The 12,788-nt window shown below is 39.2% G+C and overlaps 1 long non-coding RNA gene across 1 annotated transcript; it reads right to left on the reverse strand.

Moving 5' to 3' along the window:
• Window positions 1–4,533: 4,533 nt before the first annotated feature.
• Window positions 4,534–9,871, reverse strand: LOC107792242 (uncharacterized). The gene is made up of 2 exons (XR_012710456.1): window positions 9,738–9,871; window positions 4,534–5,185 (listed from the first exon to the last, which is right to left on the reverse strand). It is a non-coding gene; the product is annotated as an uncharacterized LOC107792242 (long non-coding RNA).
• Window positions 9,872–12,788: the final 2,917 nt, after the last annotated feature.

Raw genomic sequence — 12,788 nt, forward strand, 5'->3', positions numbered from 1 at the left:
CATTTGCTCATGACTCACAGAACTTATGAACCTATAACTCTGATATCAACTTGTCATGATCCAAAATCCACTAGTCGTGATGTCACCTAACTCAACCCCCTAGGTAAGTCAATTAACCGTCAGCATATTCCAAATGAGAATAATGAGAAATAAATAAATTTTGATACAACAATTCAAGGACTGGTAGTACAAGTCATGAGCCACTAAGACTTAGATTTACAAATCAAAATGAAACAATTACAATATCTGTTTGGAATGTACATGAACAGATTTCGGATCTAAAGCTACCAAGGACAAATGATAGCCATAACTAGAATGTGGGTACATCTTCAATGTCTGCTTCCACCATGACATCAACATCAGTTCCAAGATCTACGCGCAAGTTGCAGAAGCGTAGTATGAGTACAACCGAACTCATGTACTTAATAAGTATCCTAACTAACCTCGACGAGGTAAAAGGAGCAAGAACTATAAATGATACTCACTAACACTTGTGTAGTTCATAATTTTAACAAGTATATAATAGATATGTGATCAAATCAGGAAAGTCTCAGGTAAAACCCACTTTGATGAGCACAATTCTTTGTTTTAAAGTGTTCTACTTAGAGCTCGTTTGGACACAATTTTTTTCCCTTTATTCCAAAAAAATTTCACCTTTTCACGAAATTACCGTTTGTTCATAAATATTTAAATTTTCACTTGAAGATGCATTTTGGAAATTTTTGAAAATTTTAAAAACTCCAAAAAATTATTTTCCAAAATTTTCACTCAAATCACTCACAAAACTTCAAAAACAACGCAAAATTATATTCATTTCCAAACACAATTCTAAATTTCAAATACCATTTTCACTTGAATTCTTTTTTTACCATATTTTGGAATTTTACAATTCTTATGTCCAAACACCCACTTAGTCAACAATATAGCATATAAAGAAGATATGAAAGTAAATCAGGTAAAACATCAAGGAGATTGCAAGTAAAGATGAAATGCAATAACTAATGCGCACAACCCGATACAATAACCATAAGCCAATAAGGCATGTTGCGGCATGCAACCCGATTCATCAATAGTAACCAGCACTCCCAAAACTCACATCAAGTAGAAACCCTTCGGTTTCTCACAATCCACGTGTACATCATCAAGAGAAAAATATGAGAGGGTGAACCTACAGGGATGGATCCTTATCCACATGCAAGCACGACCAATTCAACGTGATATCAGCTCGGCGTGGTCACAAGCTCAATATCATAATCCGTTCGGCATAGTCACATGCTCAATGTGATGGATCTGCCTGGAGTGATCACATGCTATATCACAATCCGCCCAGCATGGTCATGGGTATATCAACACAATCCGCCTGGCGTGGTCATAGGCATATCAACACAATTTTCCAGAGTGGTCACATGCATATCAACACAATCCACCCACTGTGGTCACAGGCATATCAACACATTCCACCCGACATGGTCACAAGCATATCAACACAATCCACCCAACATATTCACCAGTATAACAACACAATCTGCCCGGTGTAGTCTCAAGCATAACAATACAATCCCCCTGGTATGGTCACAGGCATAACGACACATTCTGCCCGGCATGGTCACAAGCATATCAACACAATCCGCCTGACGTGTTAACCAGCATAGCAACACAATCTACCTGGTGAGGTCTCAGGCATAACAATACAATTCACCTGGCATGATCACAAGCATAACAATACAATCCGTCTGACGTGGTCACAAGCATCTAGTCCAAATCATATCACACAAAAGTAAATATACAAAAACATATGTATATCATGAATAATTATTAAATTTCATGCTTTTGGACTGGTATAATAACATGCTAAAGTTTAGACATGTACAAAGTGTGTTATCATAGCTCAAATTGATAATTTTATCACAAAAATAGCAATTAGCAAGTTTATTTAGGGAATTAGCTCTCTGTAACCTCAAACATGACTTAAATAGTTCACAACAATGATAAAACTATGAGAAACATTATAGCTCAAAGCTTAACACTTAACTCTAGGCATATCATAACCTAAGCATCACCCCGAGCATGGATAAACACCCTGGTACTCGCACATGGGCTCAACCTCACATATATGTGCACTCATAGCGCGTAGCTATCACTAATAATTCAGGAAATTAGTGCCTCAACCAAGTTTAGATAAGACACTTGCCTCAAATAAGCCAAAACAAATATCGAGCAATCCAAACGACCCTCTAGAAATGCCATCCTACATGTATCAACCTCCAAATGGCTCGAAACTAGACAAAAGCAACTCAAAAACATCAAATAATTCCATAAGAGACAAACCCAATCGATAAAGGTCGAATCTTTAATCAATTGCTCAAAGTCAACCAAAAGGGAAAACCCGTGTCCGCACCTCGAAACCCGACAAAACTCATAAAATCTGACAATCCATTTAGTTACGAGTTCAACCATACTAATTTCACTCAAATCCGACTCCGAGCATCTCAAAAAAAAAATTGCTTCAGGAAACTTTAGACAAAAATCCTCAATTTCTCTTTAAATTTCATAATTCAAATGCCAAATCGAAGATAGATTCATGAAATATAATCAAACCCAAATAGAAAACATTTACTCAATCCATGTGGTAAAAATCGCCTCCAAAATCGCCCAAACCTGAGCTTTATAGCTCAGAATATGATAAAATGACCAAGACCTTCGAAATAGAGTAATTGATACACTGCTCTAGAGGTACCCTTCGTGATGACGGTCATATACCTCGCGATCGTGATTCCAAAATTTTCCAGCAAATTTTTACCATATGCGATCGCGAACATTTTCCCGCGATCGCTATGAACAAATTTTCATTAACCCTTCCCAAACTCTTATCAGATAACCTATAATTTATCAGCCATCACCTTTTGTACATAACTCAAAATGACAAATGATTTGACTTTTTGATAGTTAGAAACAAAGGGCTACAACTTTTGTTTTTGGATCATCTCCAAATTCCTTATAGATTTCAAGATATAAGCTTCTAAAATCAGCTCAGTGATAGCAGAATTTCTTCTTCGCGAATGCAAAGCTTCCCCGAGAACGTGATTCACCGGTCCAATTTTTCTATTTTACTCTTCGCGATCCCAACCAATTCTCCGTGATCATGATATACACTCCTGTAGCCAAAAACTAGCAGTTGGAAATGGCTTAAAATGGTCCAAAATTAATCCGAAAGCCACCCCAGCCCCTCGGGACCTCGTCCAAACATGTAAATAAGTCTCATAACATAATACAGACTTACTCAAGGCCTCAAATCACGTAAAACAACAACAAAACCACGGATTGTACCTCAAATCAAACCTAATGAACTTTTGAACTTTCAACTTCCGAAACTCGTACTGAACCATATCAAATCAACTCGGAATGACCTTAATTTTTGCATACTAGTTACAAATGACATAACGAATCTATTCCAACTTACGGAACAACAGTTCGAACCCGATATAATCAAAGTCAACTCGGGTTAAACTTATGAACAATCCAAACCTCAAATTTTCATCTTTCACCAAATAGTGCTCAAACTTTTTAGAAATATCCAAATGCAAATTCGGGCATATGCCCAAGTCCAAAATCACTATTCGGACCTAACAGAATCATCAAAACTCTGATCCGCGCTCAGATACACAAAAGTCAAACTTGGTCAGCTCTTCCAACTTAAAACTTCTAACATGAGATTCATTCTTTCAAATCAACTTCGAATCACCTGAAAACCAAAATTGACGACTCACACAAGTCATAATACATCGTATGAAACTACTCATGACTTCAAACAGCAGAACAGAATGCAAATGCTCAAAATGACTGGTTGGGTCGTTATGGAATCCACATGGAGTTTAAAGTGGTGTTAAGGTAAACCCTCGAGAAAAAGAACTTGAAATAACTAAATTTGTCTTTCAAGCAAAGGTGTGTAACTGTTATCTAAATTAACTGCTAAGAGATTCAACTAACTAGTAAGAAAATAATGATTGAAATATTTGTTTGATGTTTTTGTCAATTAGGAAAAGCCTAGAGTTGTAACCTTCACCTAGGTGTAAACCTTAATGGGTAGAATAAATCTATACTTGTTTGGTAGATTTAACTTTTAATGCCCAAGTACCCACTCAATACCTCTCGGTTAAAATAGTGTTTTTGCCCAAATTGGTTTTCTAAAGTCCAAATAAGTAGCAATCTAAACAATTGAATATGAGTCCAAGTTGGATTATCCATATCTCTAGTTCAAATATTTTAATCAAACTAATCAAAACTTTAACTAGTTCAATTTCTTGTTAGCCAAGTTTTCCTAGACTAAATCCCTCTTTTTCAAATAAGAATGAAGTCAAATATGCATAAATCAATATTTGCAATCATTAATTTTAAGTATAAAGCATAAACAAGGCTAAATAACATCCACCCAATCAATAGCAAGCACTAATATTAAACACTCATAAGTTTTACACACTAGGGTTAGATCACAACTCTACTCATAATCATTGACATGAAAAAAAAATAAAGAAGTAATTAAAGACATAAAACTAGAATTAAAGAGTAAATTAATGGGTCTTCTCTAATTGTTGCTCCAAATTGTCCAAAATGGCTAAATATAATAGCTAGCAGCTGCTACAAGACAAAAAAGTTGCCCTAAAAAAGTGTTCCTCGTCTATTTATAGTGCTCTGGAATTTGCTGACAAAAATACCCTTCGGAGGGTTTTGCGGCCACACAATTACGTATGCGGTCGACACTTTGGAATTTTGCTCTTGCAGGTGCTTTCAGATGAAGAGATTCTACGACCGCGCATAAGCTTCTGCGGTAGCACTTCAGCTTCTGCGATCGCACAATTTCGCTGCGGCTGCACTTTAAGTAGGCTTTAGACTTGTCCTATTACATCTTCTTTGATGTCTCAGGTTTTGACAGGGCGAGCTTCAAATGTGACCGCACTTTTTGGTGTACAAACCGCGCTGCTGCCAAAATCCTCTGAAGCTTCAGAGCTCCTTCTGCGTCTGCATATCATTGTCTAAGGTCGCATTTGGGTCGCATTTGCTTTTGCGGCCGCAGATGAAATTCTGCTGACCGCACTATTCTTGCACTTCTCCTCTTGACTGTTTGAACTGGAACATCTGCTCTTTGAGTTAGATTTTTTCGTTGAGCTCACATTCTCCAGCACACCTGCTGTTTACACATTTTCATTAGATTCGGAAACAAAAAATCACTACTTTCGGACTCAAAACTAAAGCAAAAAAATACTAATAAGTGGTTAAAATCCACACTTATCATTCACCCATTTTCATTTCAAGCCTGCACATATTTTTATCTAGTGATTGTAAATGTTGTATTTTACAGTCAATAATTCTTAATCATTCTTTTCTTTTGTTAAACTTTTATTTTTTTTATTATATAGGGGAGGAAAAGGGGAAGGAAAATTGTGGGAGTGAATTACAACGTAAAAAATCGAACCTTAACCGAAAAGGTAAAGTTAAGATTAGCTAATCACTGAACTACTAAGATTCTCTTTTCTTTTGTTAATTAATTAAAAAAATTATAATCTTTTAAGCATATTCATCTCAAAAAAGGATTATAATTGGCTTGAGAAAAACAAATTAATAAATTCATTACTACATTATGCACTAGTTACCAGCGTTCGTCAAAACATCCATTTTAAACTTGGGACATTAATCATACCCCACGAAGGAGCTAATCGATGGTTATAATTTAATAATGCGAAGATGTCATGATTCATGAGTTTAACTATTTGGATAAGTCGAAAACATCTGGAAAGCTATGATTGATGTATGTAGCTCATTATCACAAATTTCACACTAGAACTTATAGATTAAAGAAATATTCTCTCTTTTTTTATCATCTGCGAAAGAGTTCCGAAAAATGCTGTAATATCTAGACCTTATTCTTGAATTATTAACAACTGAACTTCGTGATTGGAAGATATCATTGCCTTTTTTTTGACATGATTTTACTTCATCTTCTCGCTATCAGAATAAATTCTCATGATAATTATATATAATGCAGTACAGTCACACGGCTCTTGATTTTAAAACTTAAAAGTTATTAATATGGCTCAGGCTTATCCCTTGTTTTATAAAAAGAAAGACAGCTTTATTGAGTCGTTGCTACCAATTCAATACCATGAGGAGCCACCGCCACTGAATTATTACTGGGATGGACTTCTTGAATAAGTATTCTCTTATTTATTTAACAACAACAACAACAACAACAACAACGACCCAGTATAATCCCACAAGTGGGGTCTGGGGAGGGTAATATGTACGCAGACCTTACCCCTACCCCGAAGGGTAGAGAGGCTGTTTCCAGGAGACCCTCGGCTCAAAAAAGCAATAGGAGATAATATATTAGTACCATAAAAATGCGTAATAAAATAACAACAATATATAGGGGATACGAAATATGAAATACAGGATACGAAATACGAACTACGAATTAGATGGCTGGTATAGTACAACTAGAAGGTAAAGCCCTGCATCAATAGACGACCACTGACATTCCTAGTCTAACTCCTAACTAGATAGTCTCTCTCAGTTGTGCTGTAGAAATATTCACCCTCTCCCCTAACCTACAACCTTAATGCTCGACCTCCATAATTCCCTATCAAGGGCCATGTCCTCCGTAATCCTAAGTCGCGTCATGTCCTGTCTGATCACCTCGCCCCAATACTTCTTAGGTCTCCCTCTACCTCTCCGCGTGCCCACTACAGCCAGTCGCTCACACCTCCTCACCGGTGCATCAGTGCTCCTCCTCTGAATGTGCCCAAACCATCTGAGTCTTACTTCCCGCATCTTGTCCTCCATGGGGGCCACACCCACCTTCTCTCGAATATCTGCATTCCTAATCTTATCCATCCTTGTATGCCCGCACATCCACCTTAACATCCTCATCTCTGCTACTTTCATCTTCTGGGTGTGTAAGTTCTTTACCGGCCAACATTCAGTTCCATACAACATGGAAGGCCTAACTAATGCTCTATAAAACTTACCTTTTAGTAACGGTGGCACTTTCTTGTCACACAAAACTCCCGACGCTAACCTCCACTTCATCCACCCCACCCCTATACGGTGTGTGACATCCTCGTCAATCTCCCCGATCCCCTGAATAAGCTATCCAAGGTACTTGAAACTATCTTTCTTGGGAATGACTTGAGAGTCAAGCCTCACTTCAACTCCCGCTTCCGTCGGCTCAACTCCAAATTTGCACTCGAGGTATTCCGTCTTCGTCCTACTCAACTTGAAACCTTTAGACTCAAGAGCATGTCTCCAAATCTCTAGTCTCTCGTTGACGCCGCCTCTTGTCTCGTCAATTAGAATAATGTCATCAGCAAATAGCATGCACCATGGAACCTCCCCTTGAATATGATGAGTCAGTGCATCCATCACTAGGGCAAATAGGAATGGGCTGAGCGCAGACCCTTGGTGCAATCCCGTAATAACTGGAAAGTGTTCAGAGTCGCCTCCTACTGTCCTAACCCGAGTCTTAGCTCCATCATACATGTCTTTAATCACCCTAATATAGTTACTCGGGACCCCTTTATCCTCTAAGCAGCTCCATAAGACCTTCCTAGGAACCTTATCGTACGCTTTCTCCAGATCAATAAACACCATGTGGAGATCCTTCTTCTTATCTCTGTACTGTTCCACCATCCTCCTAATAAGGTGGATAGCTTCTGTGGTAGATCGTCCCGGCATGAACCCGAACTGGTTGTCTGAAATAGACACCGTCCTTCGCACTCTCATTTCTACCACTCTCTCCCAAACTTTCATGGTATGACTTAGTAATTTGATGCCCCTATAGTTGTTACAGCTCTGGACATCACCTTTGTTCTTATACAACGGGACCATTGTACTCCACCTCCACTCTTCAGGCATTCTATTAGTCTTGAATATAACACTAAACAATGCAGTAAGCCATTCCAAGCCTGCTTGACCCACACACCTCCACAGTTCAACCGGAATCTCGTCTGGCCCGGTAGCTCTGCCCCTTCTCATCTTACGCATTGCCTCCATGACTTCATCGATCTCAATGTCCCTACAATTACTTACTTCATGGTGACTGTCGGCATTCCTCGATCCCCCAAGTATAATATCCTGATCCCCTTCTTCACTTAGAAGTTTATGAAAGTAGGTCTGCCACCTCCTCTTAATCTGGTCATCTCCCATCAAAACTTTGCCGTCATCATCTTTTATGCACCTCACTTGGTCCAGATCCCGAGTTGTCCTATCTCTCGCCTTAGCGAGTCGGAATAACTTCTTCTCCCCACCTTTGTTCCTTAGCTCCTCATACAGACGAGCAAAAGCTGTCGTTTTAGCCTCTGTCACTGCCATCTTCGCCTCCTTCCTAGCTACCTTATACCTTTGACTGTTCTCTCTCTTCTCCTCCTCGTCAGTGCTCCCTACTAACCTTAGGTAAGCTGCCTTCTTTGCTTCCACTTTACCTTGGACAACTGCATTCCACCACCAATCTCCTTTGTGTCCACCATAGTGTCCCGTAGATATCCCTAACACCTCTCTCGCCGCCTTTCTTATACAGTCCGCAGTCGTCGACCACATTGTGTTTGCGTCCCCACTACTTCTCCAAGCTCCCATTGCCGATAACCTTCCTTCCAACTCTTTAGCTTTATCCTTAGTTAAGGCGCCCCACCTAATCCTGGGGCGTCCTTGTACTGACCTCTTCTTCCTCCTTATCCTAATACAAATGTCCATCACCAAAAGCCTATGCTGCGTTGAGAGGGTCTCACCTGGGATAACCTTGCAATCCTCGCACAACCTTCTGTCGCATCTCCTGAGGAGTAGATAGTCAATCTGAGTCTTCGCCACCGAACTTTGGTAAGTAACCAAATGTTCATCCCGCTTCGTAAAACTCGAGTTTGCAATGACTAGATCGAAAGCCTTGGCAAAGTCCAACAGCGCAATGCCCCCTCCGTTCCGCTCTCCGAAACCAAATCCGCCATGCACCTCAGTGTACCCACCTGCAGATAACCCAATATGACCATTGAAATCTCCTCCTATGAATAACCTCTCAGAAGGCGGTATACTACGAACAATCTCATCCAACCCCTCCCAAAATTGCCTTTTAATATCCTCATCCAAGCCTGCTTGTGGTGCGTACGCGCTAACGACATTTAAAGTACCCTCACCCACCACCAACTTTATAGTCATTAGCCTATCATTCACCCGCCTGACCTCTACCACGGACTCCCTAAGATGGCTATCTACCAGGATACCCACTCCATTCTTACCCCTCAAGACACCAGAGTACCACAACTTATACCCATCCACGTTTTTCGCCCTCGATCCGACCCACCTAGTTTCCTGGACACACGCTATATTAATCTTCCTCTTCTGCAGGATTTTCGCCAACTCTATGGATTTACTCGTTAGTGAACCTATGTTCCATGACCCGATTCTCAACCTATATGCTCCCTTGCCCCCTCTACCTACCCTGCTACCCGACCCACCCCCTGAACCCCACCCCACACTCTGCCCCACCCGAGGACATGCCCTTATTCTATCATCCCAGACTGCAGCCACTACACCTACAACAATCTAGAGAAGTCTCGCTAGTGTACAACGTACACAAATCAAACTTGAAGGAAACACGTGGTAGCTAGTATCCTAGTTCAAAGGTTTAACTATTGCGAAGTAAAATAACAGTAATTTAGCTAACACCAAAAGGGAAACAGTAAAACAGGAGGTACCAATTCCCGATAACAAAACCTGTGGCTGATTTGCTGTGCTCGATGTAGTTGTACGCTTCCGCCCACTTGCTGACACTCGCCCAGGTTGCTCTCCTTTGCCAGTGCTCGTGCGCCCAACTTGTCTCCAATACTCCGAGAATTCTTGAAAATACAGAAAATACCGCGACCAAAAAACCAGAAGGAGCTATCACCGCTACCTCTTTACATTAATGAATCAAGGACGGAGTCGAAATGTCGGCCGGAACAATTGAACAACGATCGGAAACTCGGAATCACCACCTTGAGGGAATGAAAATAGTTCCCGTTTTTTTAAACACAGGTGGTTATAAGATAAGATAAACAGAAAAAAGGTTCACCGTCGTTTAACACTTCACTGCCGGATCACATCAAACAGATCTCTATCCAAAATAGTCAAAAAAGCATCGCACATACAGAAACAGCTGATAGAGATGAGGAAAAGATGAGAGGAATAGCAAAGAGAGAGTTGAAAGGAGAAGTGGGTAAAAGCGATTGGAAAGTTAGGGTTTGCAAAGACTGCTGTTTTTGTCTGAAACTCCTCGGATCTACGCCGCAGGAGTTACAGAGGAAAAGAGAATCCCTCATGGTATTCTATAAAGAAGAAAACAAAAATCATATAATTGAAAAGAGAAGAGTATTCAGATCGGTAACACAATCATGCAGTTTTCGCCATTGTTAGAAGTTGTAAAAAGAAAATGGTCATGGTATAATTCGGGGATTAATGCTGATCATCAAAATAAGCAATCTTGTGAAAGATAATGTGATATAATCAATTGCATTTCAAGTAAACAAATAACAGATAGAAAAAAACTAAACCCGGATGAAGTAAAAAGTCTTGAGATAACAAACAGGAAATAGAAATGGCAATGGAAAGAAGAAGACTTACCCCCAAGAAATGCGAAGAAATGTTGAAGTAAACTGAGCAATGCAACCTCCATTTCTATTTAAGTAATGGGCAACTTATAGTATTCTCCATTTTATAGCAATCTGTTTTGCTTCTCATTTAAGCTAATTAAATGCGTTTGGCAAGTTTTTAAGAAAAATTCAACCACCCCTGGACTTGGAAAAGAAAATTAAAGGAGGAAAATGAAGCAAAGAGAAAGCCCATATACGAGAGAGGAAAAAATATATATTTCCTGCTTGATCCATCTCTTTGCCACAAGAAGAAATAACTACTTGAGGAATTTAATCAACTATCATTGTGTATTGTATATGTTTAACCAAAAAGTGGAATTTCGGTCAAAGCTTTAATTTAGAAGAACTCGGGTTACTGATAATCAAAAAATGTATAAGAGAAAGTAATTTGGCTAGCAATAAGATAATTAGAAGAAGATAAAGTAACCAATGTATTCAGATAGTCTTTTGTGTCCTTACAATTGACCCATTCTTTTCCGTTTATAGCTATCTTGGAAATATGTGTTTTGCCTTTGTCATAATAAGACCATTATAGACAATTAAAGACATTAAATGCTACGTTACATAATCATTGTATTTTAATACAGATTCTCTAATGTTTTTAGTATTTAATGCTCATTAAATACTGTATATGTACTCTCTTGTGCTGTCAAATTCATTCTCCTTAATTCTTGGACTTAAATAAGTACGGGCGTTGAGTCTTTTGAGTATCCGCTCGTGCCTCCTCTTATGCCTCTGCTCGTATCTGTTGCAACTCGTGCCTCTTTGCCAATCATAAGTCTTTGACCAGTCTACGTATCATGACACGTCATCTTCCAATTACTTTAATATGTAAACTCAATTTTTCCCAATACAAATAGTCCCCCCACTTGCCATTTATTCATCAATTAAATATTTGGGAAGTGGAATTCATTAAAACGGGAATTTTTGTCACCATTAATGCTATAGCAGAATCAACGCTACATTTGTCACTTCCATTTAATGCTCTTCACACGTGGCACCCCTTTTACTGGTTCTGCAACTTTGCAGCGCTTTTTAGGGTTTTTTCACAGCTTCACTAACCACGAAGCGTCAGTTCTCACTATGACTTTTCCATCATTGCACCTTTTCCTTTGACGGTTGCTTCGCAGTATAAATATAGTTTTCTTCTTCGTTTTTATCTCATAAAGTTCTCAAAATATTCAGTTCTTTGTTTATTTCTTCCTCGTACTATCATGTCTTCATCAAACCCTAACCCTAGAAGGGTCGCCATAGATGATAACTTCCCTAATGCCCCCAGTAGGAGCAGAAGAAGAGGTACGCTTCGTAATTTAGGATCTTCATCCTTGCGTGGTTCTTCTCTTCATTCGCCTAGTTCTGGCCCTTCTTCTAGAACTAGAGGTTCTCTTTCACACAGATCTTCTTCTAGAGGTAAGGAATCTTCTGAACCTCTAGTAGAGGAGATAGTTCCTGCGGAACTATCTTTCTATAATGACAGAGAATCTCTTAGAAATCAAGTATCTTCTTTAGATCGTGTTGATATCTATCCCACTCAAATTACTGAAGGTTTGATTTCTTTAGTTCGTAGAGACTGCCACTGGAGTCATGACTTTCCTATCATTATTCACAATCCGAATCAAAGAATTACCTCTTACTTAACCGGATTTTCCTTTGTCTATACGTACCCTTTCACATTAGGATTCAAACCTGCTATTGATCCTGTTATTCTCGAGTTCAGTCGTTTCTTTGATATTTGCTTAGGTCAAATTGGCCCAATAATATGGAGGGTTGTTGCCTGTTTGAGGTATTTGACCAACATAACCAGTGTGCCTTTTACTTTCCCATATCTAATTCATCTTTACTCCCCTAGACTCTTTCGCAATGGTGTTTTTACACTAGTAGCCAGGAGCAAAAGAGTTCTAGTTAGCCCTGAAGATGACAAAGACCGTGTCTGGTATGCCAGGTTTGTTGCTTCCCCCACTGTTGGTTTAGTGAGTGATGAGAATGTTCCCTTCCCTGAGAAGTGGAATTTTGCACGTGAGTCTTCTAACTTTCTCATACCTTTTTCTTCAATTTTGTTGATTTTTCTAATTTTACTTTTCTTTTCTAGCAACCATGAGAGTTGTGTAAGATGTTCCC

Source organism: Nicotiana tabacum, chromosome 6 (assembly GCF_000715075.1).
Source record: "Nicotiana tabacum cultivar K326 chromosome 6, ASM71507v2, whole genome shotgun sequence".
In the NCBI taxonomy this organism is placed as follows: domain Eukaryota; kingdom Viridiplantae; phylum Streptophyta; class Magnoliopsida; order Solanales; family Solanaceae; genus Nicotiana; species Nicotiana tabacum.